Source organism: Mustela putorius, unplaced genomic scaffold (assembly GCF_011764305.1).
Source record: "Mustela putorius furo isolate JIRA1106 unplaced genomic scaffold, ASM1176430v1.1 tig00000551_pilon_pilon_pilon, whole genome shotgun sequence".
Lineage (NCBI taxonomy): Eukaryota > Metazoa > Chordata > Mammalia > Carnivora > Mustelidae > Mustela > Mustela putorius.
Window position 1 is genome coordinate 13,578,683 of NW_025421412.1, and position 14,741 is coordinate 13,593,423.

A 14,741-nucleotide genomic window follows, 5' to 3' on the forward strand; every position below is an offset into this window, starting at 1 on the left:
TCCATAACGTACTCTAAAAGGATATCTTAAAACTCAGGTAGAATATATTTCCTGGCTACCCTAGGAATCAGAATTTACTAGAATACCTTAACACTTTAGAGGAAGGGTTATTTTTAAAAATCCAAATAATTGATGCCTCTAAAGACAATTATAATTTAACAAGTATCTTATTACTTGCTTATGGAATCATTAAAATAATTAATGATGTTATCCTAATATTGCCGACAGCAGTAATTTAGCAATGTTTTAAAGTAGTAGGATTTTTTTTTTTTAAGGGGAAAAAAAAGTGTACAGAAGTCACAGCCATATTTTTCTGGTTTGCTAGGGTTGTTTGTGCATTCCCTCTGCCTTCAGGGTGAAGGCAGGGTCCAGGGCTGTCCATGTCTGGTACCTCTGCATTCCCCCAGACCTAGCAGAGACAGATACTCAGAATGCCTTTGTGTGAGGCTCATTTCCACTGCTTTTGGTCCCACTTGCCAATATAGGACCTTCAGACTTTGTAAATTCTCTCCCACTTATCTCTAGGCATTTCTGGAGTGTGCCTTGCACGTGCAGGCAAACAAGGTCTGTTCACTCCCATCCTGTGGCTCTGGCTGTTTCCTGGCACTCCTGCTCTGGCTGAGTCCTGGAGGCGAAGAGGGAAGAGAATGACTCTGCTCTGACTACAGAGGAGCTCCTTCTCGCACATTCCGCAGCCCCCGCCCCCTCCCCGGAGCTGCTGCCTCTGAGTTATCAGGGAGGCACCAGGTTGTCTGAAACCCTCTCTGCCCCCTGTGGAAGTGGGGAGACACATTCTCTCTCTCTCTTTTGCCTAATTCTTTGTCTTCTAGCCAAAGCAACATGATTGTACCCAGCGACTTTGAGAGATTTTAGTAAAATAACTCTCCTGCTCTCCATCATGTTTTATCTCCGGTGGAGGCGAAACATTCCTGCTGAGGGGCAACAGTGACATCTGCTGGTAAAAGGAAACACTTCCAGCCGCAGTTAATTTTTTGGGTGGTTTTGTTTCTTTCTTTGCTTCTTTTTTTTTTTTTTTTTTCTTTCAGAGTTCATGAAACTCTACAGTCAAGACAACACTTACTGACCAATAAGAACAGATCTGATCCCTGGATGGCCATAATCGTTTTATTTTATTTTATTTTTTTTTAAAGATTTTTTTATTTATTTACTTGACAGAGAGAGATCACAAGTAGGCAGAGAGGCAGGCAGAGAGAGAGAGAGGAGGAAGCAGGCTCCCGGCCGAGCAGAGAGGCCGATGCGGGACTCGATCCCAAGAACCTGAGATCCTGACCTGAACCGAAGGCAGCGGCTTAACCCACTGAGCCACCCAGGCACCCAATCGTTTTATTTTAAAGTGTTGTATATTTGCACTGTCTGGCAAATGCTGTTCACTATTTCAGAAACTGTAGCAGATTCTAACCAAAATGGGTGAGCAGCTCAGGGAATTGCCCAGAGCATCCCACATTTCTAAGATTACTTAAAATTGAAAAATAGTAATTTACCAGCTGTTTGATTACCACGGAGAGCAAACTTCCACTCCCAGTTCTAAAAAGACACAAAACAAATGAGCAATAAAACTGTATCACACTCAAACATGGGGATGCAGAATCCTGATTAGCTGTGTGGACTCTTAGAGCCGTGGGGTTTGGGTTCGAATCCCAACTGTGCCAATTAATAGCTCTCACCTTGGGCAAGCAACTGAATTTCTCTGTGGCTCAGTTTTCTTAGCTATACAGTGGGGATAAAGATGATAATACTTACCTCAGAGCATTGTCATGAGGATTAAATGAGCTAAGATGTGCAAGTGTTTTGGCATGTTTTCATATTTCCTAAAACATAGGAAGGACTCTTTGAGTTTTAAGTACCATTATCTCATTTAAATGGTATTAGCAACTGCTTTGTATCAATCCTCATTATCTGGAGAACACGTGGAGGTGAAATAAATAAAACAAAGAACTCCAGAAATGTTACGTATTTCACCAGAATCGATATGAAAGCAAAATAAATCTGCGCGCAATCCTAAAATTCACAAACCTTCTCACAAATATAAAACTAGAAAATTTTTTTGCTGTTTTAAGTTTTTCAGCTCGTTTTCTTTTTACTGGCCAGTGGATATACTGAAAAAAATCAAGAGGAAAAAAATAGAAAGTCATGTTTTTGCATGAAGATAGAGTTGTGTTTCTCTTAGAATTCCAAGTGAATGGTTTTTATAACTTTAAAGTAGATTTGTAGTCTCAGGATGAACAGATACTAAATTTTATTTTAAAGACAAACAGATCCTCAGGACCAGCCTATGCCAAATGACATCATCTGGACCACATTAATGGAAAATTCACCTAATACAGAAAACCACTGCAATAGTCTTTTGAGAATTGAAACATGGCATGAATCAAGAATTGATTAGAATATTTGTCTCCTACATTAAGTCGGGGAGGGGGAGAAAACATTGAGAACTATTACCACCATTAACAGTTCCTTCCCAAGGTTAGTACAGATTTAGTCTATACATCTTTGTTGTTTTAAAACAGAGGTTCATTGGGGATTCTGGGCAGCACAATTGGTTAAACCACTGACTTTTGGTTTTGACTCAAGTTGTGATTTTGGGGTCATGAGATGGAGCCCCGCCTTGGGCTCTGGGCTCAGTGTGGAGTCAGCCGGGGCTTCTCTCTCCCTCTGCTCCTCCCTGACAAGTGAGCTTGCTTCCTCCCTCTCCCTCTCTCTCTCTCAAAAATAAATAAATAAATCTTTTAAAAAATAAAAAATAAAACAGAGGTTCATGTACGTCGGGAACAGAGCTATGTTTGGGGTACCCAGACTCACAGGGAAACAGAGCAGCGTCTTGTCAACACTTTTTTGAAAAGGCAACAACATAGGTAATGTTTTTTGGCATTTTATTAAACATACGCATGAATAAAATTAACAGAATTCCACGCCTCCGTTTTATCTAATGGAATGATTCAGGTCATTTTCCAAATTAGTTTGAAATAGTAAACTGATCTAAGAGGGTAGACAGGGATACCATTTTATATTAAAGTGACTTTAAATCTGTTTCAGGTAAAAAAGAGAGAGAGAGAAAAGCCTATCAAAAAACAAAACAAAACATAACATAACAACAACAACCCACTTGTCCCTTAAAAAAAAACTCAAATAACAAATCTTCATGTGCTCCAAATACTTGCCTGAATAGTCGGCTGACCAACTGACGTTACTCCAAGGTGCATGATATTTGCAGGAAAGCATAGGCTCAAGTATTGGGGTGTTGTTATGTTTTGCTTTACGTATGAAATGATTTTGATCAAATTCGTAAAGAATTTCATGGTGAAAGGCTGAAGTATATGAGTTTGTTGTTTGGTTCTAATTAAAGTCACTTTCAGATGGGAAAAAGAAGCAGGTGAGGCCCGTTGGTGAGAACAAGTCCCGCAACAACACACTCCAGGAGTCACGGCTTCCCCACCGAGATGATCTTTGATTTGGGGGTATATAGCAATGGCTAGTAAAAACAGAACAATTGGCAAAACCTTTTAAAAAGCAAACAAAAATAACCCCAAGTGGAATGCTCGACTAAGCACAAGTCATCAGTTCCCTGGTGCTTTCTGGCCAGGCTGCAGATGCCAGGAGAGAGGGATAAGATTGAGGGTGGCTAGAGGTCTACAACATGCAGACTCAGAAGAGAGAAGTAACTAGAATATTACAGAAATTCTACCTGGTATACATATCTTTAAATGTATATAACACATATATAATACCCACGTGACATAATCACACACATATCTGGAGTATTTTACATATATATTTACATATATATATTTTATATATATATTTTACATATATAGTGTATATATAAAACATATACAATACATAGGATATTATCTATATAGTATGTGTATATATTATGTAACTAAATTACCATAACCTTGAAAACCTCAATGAAAAAGATAAATTTCTAGCAAAAATGATGTTTTAATGGCACAGGGAGAAATCAAAACAGAAAATACAAATGGGCTAAAAGACCACTGAAAATATTTTCATTGCAGTAACCAAAAACACCCGCCAAAAAGTTTCTATAAGTGTAACCCACCAAGCTTTTATTTTTAAATTTTTAAAATATTTATTTACTTATTTGAGAGAGAGAGAGAGTGCAAGCAGAGGGAGGAGCAGAGAGAGAGAGAATCTCGGACTTGACGGAGCCCGATGTGGGGCTTGATTCCAGGACCCCAAGATCATGACCTGAGCTGAAATCAAGAGTCGGTCGCTTAACCGACTGAGTCACCCAAGCACCCTCCCATCAGCTGTTTGAGGAGCAGATGATCTTCATGGCCTTCTCCAAAAATAGAAATCCAGTGTTCTTTTTACTCTTCCATGCAGCTATCTTTGAACCTCTGCTAGTAAGAACAAGCAACATGAATTCTCTACAACTAGTTGCTTAGAGTCTGGCTCGAGCATCCATATCCAAGGGTCTAACACCAGCGTGGGTGTATGTGTCCTTCACTCAATCCTGGTTCAGCTGAAGGTGTGAATCCTTGCCCACATCCTGTGTCAGAGCTGCTGACCCAGCTAAAGCCAGTGGATGGGACCCCAGTCTTCTGCATCTGTCAGATTTCATTCAGGTACAGTTCTTGATCCATAAACAGACATCCTGAGAAATTTCTTAGCAGGAAGATTTTAAGGAACCCTAATAATTTCAATAAGCAGCACATATGTCCTATACCAGCTCAGTCTGACATCCATAATGTACAGCAGCAAGAATCACCTGCTAACCTGGGAAGTGTGGGCTGAGTTCTTGCTAATTCATTCAATGCAGATGATTTTCAAGTGGCCTTTTTTTTTTTTTAAATAAAACATACATATCAGCTAAGCCAACTTATAGCTGTATCCTATAAAAGACACATGCTAAAATAGTGTTTGAACCAGGCAATTTTCTTACTAGAAAATTGTCCTTGGCCCTAATTCACCTAGATATGTAGTGTAAGACTGTCATTATTATCTGCTAAAATGCTTTTGAAGTTATAAACATTCACTTGTTCATTCCGCCATCTTTTATATGATCTATCATAGACGACACCAAGTTCATGATTGAGGGAAAAACTGATGAATAAGACAGATGAGGTCCTTGCTTTGATGGGATTTGGATGCTAATGGGAGAAGACAAATAAATAAGTAACAAAGAACACAGTTTCATGTAATAAATAAAATAAAGAAAAGAAGTAAGGTAATGAAAGAGTGACTTGATGGGCCTGGGGAGGGGAAGGTTAGATAGAGTGATATGGGAAGACTTCTTGGAGGAGGTGGTATTTGAACCAAAACCACCCGTTAAGTACTGAGATTCATGGGAAGATCAGGCAAAACAAATTCCAGACAGAATGCTCAACAACCGTAAAGGGGCTACATTTGAAATGAGCTTGCTGTGGTCTAGAAACATCAATAAGATCAGAGCGCGTGGAGGGAGCGAGGGAGGTAGATGACCTTCCTATCCCACACGGCCTTGTGAGCTAAGGCATGGGATACTGGGTAAGACTGGGACACAGAGTAATGTGCTTTGATGTCAGCTTCTTTTAAGAGAATTTATTATTACTTAAAAATTATTACAAGGAAGAAATGCTTCTAAGATTTCTTCTTAGGTTTAAAAAAATCTTCTATAGTCCTTTTACATGAGTTGGTTTCCCTAGAAATAGAGGAGAGAGGTCAGTAAAATAATTATCGCAAGCCTGGTGGGCAAAATTCAACTCCCCGGACAAAATCAGTTAACAACCTCCCATGAATGAACATGACTTTTTTTTTTTTTTAACAACAAAATGATCTTATAGATGTGATTTCCTATAGTAGACATTTTTAATCTCAAGGACACATGTCAACAGAGTCCCAGCACTGTTAAGAACCCTTTCGAGATAACTGGTGAGCTCTTAGACCTTCTCAGCAAACGGACGCTCACCCAGGAAGACCAAAGAATAAGCAGAGATGTCACTTACGTTTGTGGGCAACTAGTATGGGTACATATTAGCTCCGTTTCCTCTTATTTACTTAGTGATAAGTGGCGCTGGTTGAATAGTTTATCTTCTTTCCATTCTTTCAAGATCTCTTATTAAACTCTGAAGGGAAGCATGTGGCTTCCAGTTTCAGCTACATTCTTTGAGTGAGCAAGTGTGGGGTTCCTAATTTATTCCATCTAGAGAAATTTTTTTTAAGATTTTATTTATTTATTTGACAGAGAGAGATCACAAGTAGGCAGAGAGGCAGGCAGAGAGAGAGGGGGAAGCAGGCTCCCCGCTGAGCAGAGAGCCCGATGCGGGGCTCGATCCCAGGACCCTGAGATCATGACCTGAGCCAAAGGCAGAGGCTTAACTCACTGAGCCACCCAAGCACCCCTCTGTCTAGAGAAATTTGATTTTATTCTAGGTATAGCAGAAAGTTATTGGAGGTTTCCGAAGGAGGAGGAGAGCAATGTGACATAATTCATATTTTAAAAAGAACATGATGTCTGCTGTCTGTAACGTGGATGTTGGGGACTGAGAGTGAAAACAGAAGCACAGATTAAGAGGTCATGGAAGCCTACTAGATGCAGGGGTGGGGCTCAGATGAAAGCACTTGGAGTGGCAATCAGGGATCCCATTTGGTAAGCAGTTTGGAATTGGAGCCAACAAGACCTACTGTGGACTGAGCACCTGGGAGAGGCAGTAGAAATAGCAGAATCATGAATTCAGGCTTCGAGGTCTGAGCAATTAGATGGTATGAGAATGAGATGGAGAAGATTTTGAAGGTGTGCAAAATTTCTGTTGGGTATCTGAAATGTAGAGTGGTCCAGGAGACATCATGATGGAGACGATTAATAGGGAGTTCATGATATGCGTTTGGTAATGAGGATCAATTTCCAGACAGATGCAAATTAATTTCTGTGGGACTAAATGAGATTTTCCTAGGGAGCGAGTGTGAATAGAAATGACTGCAGTGAGAAATGACTGCAGTGAACCCTGGTGCATTTCAGCGTTTGCAGGACAGAATGGCAGAAGGATCCAGTAAACCTGCAAAAAAGAAAAAAGGAAAAGCCAATGAGAGTGAAGGAATACCAGGGAAGCACAGTGTCCCAGGAGGCAAATGAATAAAGTACTAAAAATGTATGAGCTTGAGATATTGCCTTGGACATGGGAGTCTGTGTACTAATCAGGACAGGCTCCATATGCTGCCAGAACAAATGGTCCACCAAACATTCATTTCCCCCTCCTGCTACATGTGCAGCTCGGTGTAGGTGGGTGCCCTGCTCATTGTAGTCACTCAGGGACAGGTGCTGGCGGAAGTTCCGTTTTCACATGCACTTCCATGATTGACAGGACAGGGGAAGATGGCGTCCTGCATTGGCTCCTAGGGCTTTACTTGAAAATGGCACAGGACATTCTCTTTCACATTTCATTGGTCCAAGGAAGTTAGGGCCACAGTTAACTTCAAAAGAGGTAGGCAGGAGCCCTGCTACCATGTTCCCAGCAGAAGATGAAAATGGGGTACCTGCATACAGCCCTCATGACGACCGGGCAGTAGATTGCTGGGGGTATGTAGAAGTGGGACATCAGTGGGGCTCATCACTGCTTGGACATATTTAGAGACCAGAAGATCCTTCGGTTTATTTCACCTATTCTGGCTTCAAAACTAGCAAGGGTAGGGGCTTTCGTCCATGTCATTTCACAGGAGCAGTGCAAAGTTGAAGACTGGGAAAAGTTCCAGTGCTTTCTCCTAAGACACAGCTCAACTATGTAAGTGCGACACCACTCTGCCTGAGATGTAGTTCCCAGTCCACTGCCCGCATATCAGTTTCTAGTCAGGAGATCAATATTTTGACAGAGAAGTTGATAGGAAGATAACAAGTTGACTAGATAAAAGGTGATTATCTACAAGAAATAGTAAAAAAGAACTTCAAGGGGCACCTGGGCGACTCAGTCAGTTAAGTGTATGCCTTCCTCTCAGGTCATGATCCTGGGGTGTTGGGATCGAACCCCGCGTCCAGCTCCCTGCTCAGCAGGGAGGCTGCTTCTCCCTCTCCCTCTGTCCCTCACTCAGCTTATTCTCTGTCTCTCCCAAATACATAAAATCTCTTTTAAAAAATAAGTACTTTAAGTTTTAACAGGGGCAGCAATGGCAGACCGCAGTTACAAACATCACAGCAGAGGGAACAGTGAACAAGGAAGGGACTTGGAAACATTGACGAGGGCCCTTCAGAGCTGAGATTCAGATCTCTGGGCTAAGGACTGGTTAGTGGCGGTACGGGCTCCTCAGAGAAGAAAGATGCTGGAGACGACCTGCCTCTAGAGCCCAAGAGACATAGCCACTGTGATGACCTCTGCTGGGACCACAGCTGCCTTGTGAGTGGATGTCACAGGGAGAGCAAAATAATAGTCCTGTATAGGTAGAGTTCATTCTTTGGAAGATATACCAAAGTCTTGACCCTTAGTACTTGTGAATAAGACTTCATTTGGAAAGAGGGTTTTTTTGTTTGTTTGTTTTTGTTTTTAAAGATTTTATTTATTTATTTGAGAGAGAGACCGTGAGAGAGAGCATGAGCGAGGAGAAGGTCAGAGGGAGAAGCAGACTCCCCGTGGAGCTGGGAGCCTAATGCGGGACTCGATCCCGGGACTCCGGGATCATGACCTGAGCCGAAGGCAGTCGTCCAACCAACTGAGCCACCCAGGTGTCCCTGGAAAGAGGGTTTTTGCAGATGTAAATTAAGATGTAGGATTAGATAAGATGGAGTATGGTGGGTCCTTAATCCAATGTGACAAGTTTCCTTATAGCAAAAGGAGAGACACAGAGTCCGATGCACAAAGAGAGTGCCATGTGAAGACAGACACGCAGGGGGGCAGATGGCCGTGTGTGTGGTGCTGTGTGGAATTGGGGTGATGCATCTACCAGCCAGGAAATGCCAAGGACTGCCAGCAGCACCGGATGCCAAGACAAAGGCTCGAGCAGATTCTCTTCTACCTCCAGCAGAGAGAGCATGGTCCTGCCGACACTTTGGTTTCAGGCTTTCAGGATCCAGCACCAAGAGTGAGGAAGCTTCTGTTGTAAGTCACCCAATCTGTGGTAGTTGATGGCAGTCCTAGAAAACTAGCTCACAACCTTTCCCCCTCTTGTAGCCCGCAGCCTCCTTTGAGGACCACCTGTGGGCAGGTAGGGAGAAATGAGGTTCCTGGAGACCCCACTTCACAAAGCAGAATAAAGAACACTGGGAGGAGCTGGAGATACAAACTAATAACGGGTGAGCCTGGGAGACCTGGGGCAAGCCAAAAAACTTCTATGATGCTCATTTCTGCTCATATAACATGGAAAATAATACAATGGGGCCTCCTAGGAGGATTGGGAGGTTATGGGTGAAATGCATATAGTTGGCTTAGCTCCCTACTTGCAGAAAAACTCCCACCACTTAAGATGTCTCTTCATATGCTTAATATTTTCCACGTGAGTTGAAACAAAGGAAAAGTTGCCCAATTTTCGGAGGGAATTTATGATACACCCACCTTATTTTAAAGACATAACAGCACAATAAGGTGTCAGCTCTCGTGACAATTTAAAGCCCCAGCATCTGGAGGTGGGGAGGACGCATGTGTCACCCCCACAAATCCATCCAGTGAAAAGATGCTACATTTGCAGTAACTCTCCCCAAATACCCAAATTAACATAAATTCTTCATCTTTTCAGCCTCCCTACTAACAATTTGAACTTGAGGTGAAAAGCAGAGCAGTCAATTTAAAATAAAAAGAAAGTTCTATAGGATATACCAACAATGCCAACACCGAAATCACGGGCTGTTCCAGGTCTTCGAGAAAGGGCCTCTGCTGCCTCTAACTTGTCCGGGTTGGAAATTTTTATTGCTCTTGGACACACAGCACATTGCCCACAAAACTAAGGGTCATTGGTCATCTGTTTCGCTCTCTTCCATTTAGGTTAATGACCTATGTTTTAAAATGAAAGCAAGTGGGACTCATTCTAAGAGACAGCTGGACCAAGTTCACTCAACTTGAAGGAAGCTACAGAAACAGAGATTCATCTCTGTTTTCCTGAAGCAGGTTCCTGCTCAGAATTCACAAGAGTCGGCCCCAAGGAGAGGGGCAGCATGAAGAATTGGGGTTTGCTAATATACTGTGTATATTGCAGCACAATGACTGGGTTCTCAGGATGCCAGGTCACATCCCGTAGCTTTGTCCCTAACGACGCACACTGCCTGAAATAAGTCCAGCTTGCTGAATGGCTACCATATAGACTAGGGCAAAGAGTGATCGACAAGATGTAAATTTAGAGCCTAGTAGAGGAGGCCAATTCTGACCAATAATTGCATGTGTGGCGATCTTCTGCATCTCACTGTGTTTAGAACTTCCAGGAAACACTGGCATTTAGGTCATCCTGGGGGCTGATTTTGGGTTCCTCATTAGATCCTTACAAGGCTTGTCTTATCCCAAAACTTGTTCTTCTAGACCACAAACACCCAAAACTCAGCCCATACATGTGGCTGCAGCTTCAGGGTGCCTGGCTTCTGATGGCCGCCATGGGTTCCCTGACCACATCGTTGGCTAATTTTCATGGTCCACTTGCTCTCTATCTTGTAGAAACTCACTGAAGAAAGTGCTCCAAAATCGTCTGATTTGGAGTCCTCCCCTGGGATGACTGGTTCTGAGGGAGCACTCTGCCGAAGTCACAGATCTCCAAGAGATCTCTAAAATCTCTACCAGCGAGCGTCCATCAGTAAGGGGTCACTTGAACACCAAATTCAGCTCGCAGGATTGCTGTTCAATAAAATGTGCTGGGAACCTGATTGAACAGACCACTCATCAACACTTAACGTTAAATGAAGCCTCCAGAAGAAAACTCACGAAAAAAAAAAAAAAAAAAAGACACTCAAGGAAAAATAACCCATTTTCTGATATCGAGAGATCCCTGGAGTTTTAGCATTGTTCTTCCAAGACCTTAGAAGATGGCTTCTGTATTTCATATGGCAGTGTGGGGAGACAGCCAAAATGAACACAAGATAGTGAAGAGAAGTGCTAGAGTTAGGAATAGTCGCATCAAGATTTTATTAGTTTCAGAAGGAGGAATCAAAAGACATAGGTGAACTTTCAGGAACCAGTGAATTCTCCCAGATATCTGAAGAAGGAATAAGGGGTGGCTCTTAATTGTGTCATATTCTGCTCTAGGTCAGCCTTCTCAGTAAGACCTCTTCTTTATTGTAATTGTGCTACGTGGTTGTGATCAAACTGTTCTTTATAATCTGTCATACACTTTGACTCCCTCAAGAGCCGGAAGTGCTATTCAATTCTATTTCATTATGCATGAGACCAATATTGTTTCAAAGGAACTAGGCTACAGTTCAGTACTTTCAAGCAAGAGGGCACACTGAAGCAATCCTAATAAAATATACTAGTAAATATGGCGTTCATTGGCCGAATTAGCTGCATGTGTGAGCGGAACGCTGGCATCTACGGGACATGCTTGGCGATTTCCTGAAGACCCCCTCTCCACTGGCATCAGGAGTTCAGGGTCTGAGTGTTCCGTAAAAGCCTTCCTCAAAAGCTCCACATTTTAGCTAAGCTGACAGATTTCGAGAACTTTCTAAAGGAGGGCACATTAAGAAGGCTTAATTTTTATGGTTAAGCTATTACTCTAGCTTATCATAAAGCCAGAAGTAGGGCTCTGAGGGAAAGATACATAGGGTCTTTGAGAGGATTATCATATTGATCTCTTCCATAACTAGGCCTGCTTCATTACTGCCTGTACTAAACATTTAATACCAATAAAAGGACATGGCATGGTGTCAAGGTGAAGTTCGGAGTCTGGACTTAAACTCCATAGGTTTCATATTTTGGGTTCGCCGTTTTTCTGCAGCTATGCCTGTGACCTTCAAAAGGTATGCGGGATCGTTGCATCTCATTACCTCATATGTACAATGGAAATAATCACAGATCAACTCTGTAGACAGAATGTTCTTTGTTATTAGCCATACATAATGTGCGGCTCTAAGAGTGTATTAGTACCATGTACAGAGCCCTGCCCTCCAGCCAGATGGTGAGCTGATTTCAGATAAGTCTCCAGGCTTAGTTACCTTCTATTCCATGCCACCTGGCATGGTATTAGCCACCTGATAGTAAGCCTTGACGTCGCAATAGACTTTAACAGCTTTCTTACGGTGTCTTATCCTATGTTCCGTTTCCAGCCTGTTCCATCTCTAAACCATGATGTAGGCAAAGAGGTACTTTTGTCTCTGACTGTGGAGGAAACAAAAGCCTCCAGAATTAAATAACTGGTCTAAGGTTATCTGGTTAGAAATCTGCAAAGCCGAACTCTGAACTGTGGTTTTTATTATTTCAAATACAGTGGCTGCCCTGTGCCTCAGGAGCATGGCCTTTGGAAAGCTCTCAGCGCATGTCTATGCCTGTTTTGGTTGCTTGATAGGAACATAGTCACGGCGGGTCATGGGTGCCCAGAAACGTTCCTCAAGGAGGATCTGTGAGGCATGAGGACGTCCGGCTTTCTACCGTGTTCTAGACTCAGTCCCGCCATTACACTCACTCGGCTTCAGGCACATCAGGCACAGTGCTGTGGCCGAAGGATACGTCCCAGAGAGGGACTGAGAGCAAGAGCAGAGGCCAGTATAGACTGGTCTTTGTTTATCCCTGCAAACATGCAGGGCTAAGGTCAGTGCCCAAGGACAAGGAGAGGAAGGACGGTCGCTGCCGCTCTGACCGTGGAGCCCGGCACACCAGGTCCCCGGATTCAACAGACGCTCTTGATCCTTGCTCCAAGGACCATGACATGGGGTGAGGGTGTGTTTCTGAAGCCCTCCCCAGTATACAAGGACGAAACTGTGGGGACACAGCCCGGGGGCAGCTCACTAGAAAAAACGTGAGCAGGCTATTCCCGTGGTGTTTTCTAGTAACATGCAACAGGTTCATGCTCTGAGGGAATTGCAAGATGTAAGGGGGTGGCTGGCAACCGTCCTGGCGTGTCTGAGGAAAACAGACTATCTGCAAAGTCCCGGGCTCTTCCCTGTCATCCGTGATTTAATAAGACCAAAGCTGGAGTTGTGTCCAGAGTCAACTTTAAAATATTGGTTTCAAAGACATAGCTGGCTTTGTCAGTCCTTGAGGAAGAAATCCATGTTGATGCTCCCTCACCGCCTTGCCCCTGCGTGTGTGTTTGTGTGTGTGTGTGTACACAATGCTGCGGGGGGATTATATGGCTCCTTTGGGCAAAGGTCTACTTTTCACAGTTCCTCTTTTATCTCTCCAGGTTTCAGTGACTACATATTGTTCCTTTGTGGCTGGATGGTCAGCCGCCGCAGACAAAGTCCACCCAAAATCAAAGCCTTTAATATATCACACATGCCATGTCCAAAAGACATCATCAATCAAGGCCCTGAGAAGGAATGGCCCAGAATGAATAAGAGGGGGTCACTCTTCCTGAGCCTTGAGCCTCAGGAAGAAGAGGGGCTCGTATGTCTGCAGCCATTCTGAGATGAAGGCTGTACCCAGAAGCTCAAGGTAACCCATCCCCTTCACAGTTTACAAAATTATTCTGCGGCATAGAAGAGGGAACCAGAAGTCATAGGACTCATTCAAAGATACCCAGATTTTAATAACTCTGGTGGCTACACACATAAGAAATAGCAACTTAACTGTCTCTTTCTAATGGACGCTACTGAAAAAATTCTTGACTTTGATAACTTTTCCAAGGTTTACCCCAAGTCGGTCAAACACGCCATTTCCTAATTCAATGCCAGGGCTGCCTTCCAGGGCGTGCAACCTATGCAGTAGCCCTGGGCGCATGCTCCAAAGGGTCCCTCGTTTGGCTTAATGCTGTGTGGTTGCTGTCTTGACATTCTTTTTTTTTTTTTTTAATATTTTATTTATTTATTTGATAGACAGAGATCACAAACAGGCAGAGAGCCAGACAGAGAGAGATGGGGGGGAAGCAGGCACCCTGCTGAGCAGAGAGCCCAATGCGGGGGCCCTATTCCAGGACCCGGGGATCACGACCTGAGCTGAAGGCAGAGGCTTTAACCCACTGAGCCACCCAGGTGTCCTGTCTCAACATTCTTAAGAATGTGATCTTTGAACTTGTGTTTTGTAAGGGAAGCAGGGTGGGACAATGGAGCACGTGTGTGAACAGAGAAGTTCCACGTCACATGTGAGTGCACTGCCGTTCCTTATGGCCCGATTCACGACTGGCGTTTACAAACAGCCGTGCATTCGGGTGGACCCGGGAGGCATAGCAATTCAGTGACTCCCAGCAAATACAGCGTGTTGGATCTGCCACTGGGTAAGAGGCGTCATTGACCACCCTCTAGGCCATGCTTTCTGTTTGAACCAGAACTTGCTTCAGACCCAGACGAAGACAATGGCAGTTTAGTGAATGCTAATGAGCAAAGAGCCCCAACACTCCTTTTTTTTTTTTTTTAATTTGTGTTACTTTCTTGAATTGGCCAACGATACTGAAAATGATGACATAGAAAGAAAGGAAAAGATAGGGCGATGGTTTGTTTCCCTTTCAGCATTTCTTTACTCCTCAGTAACTGAAAATAGAGTTGGTGGAATGTGTGCTATGAAAAGCTGAGTTCATTCTGTGTAGTGTGTCCACTGTTGCCACCTATGAGCTTTGAAATACGGCTTTCGTCATTCCAAGGTTGCTATATATGACTTGAATGTTCCCCTATTTGCATTTCAAACTGGTATTGCACCATATAAAGATAAATGGTACATTTCATGCTAATC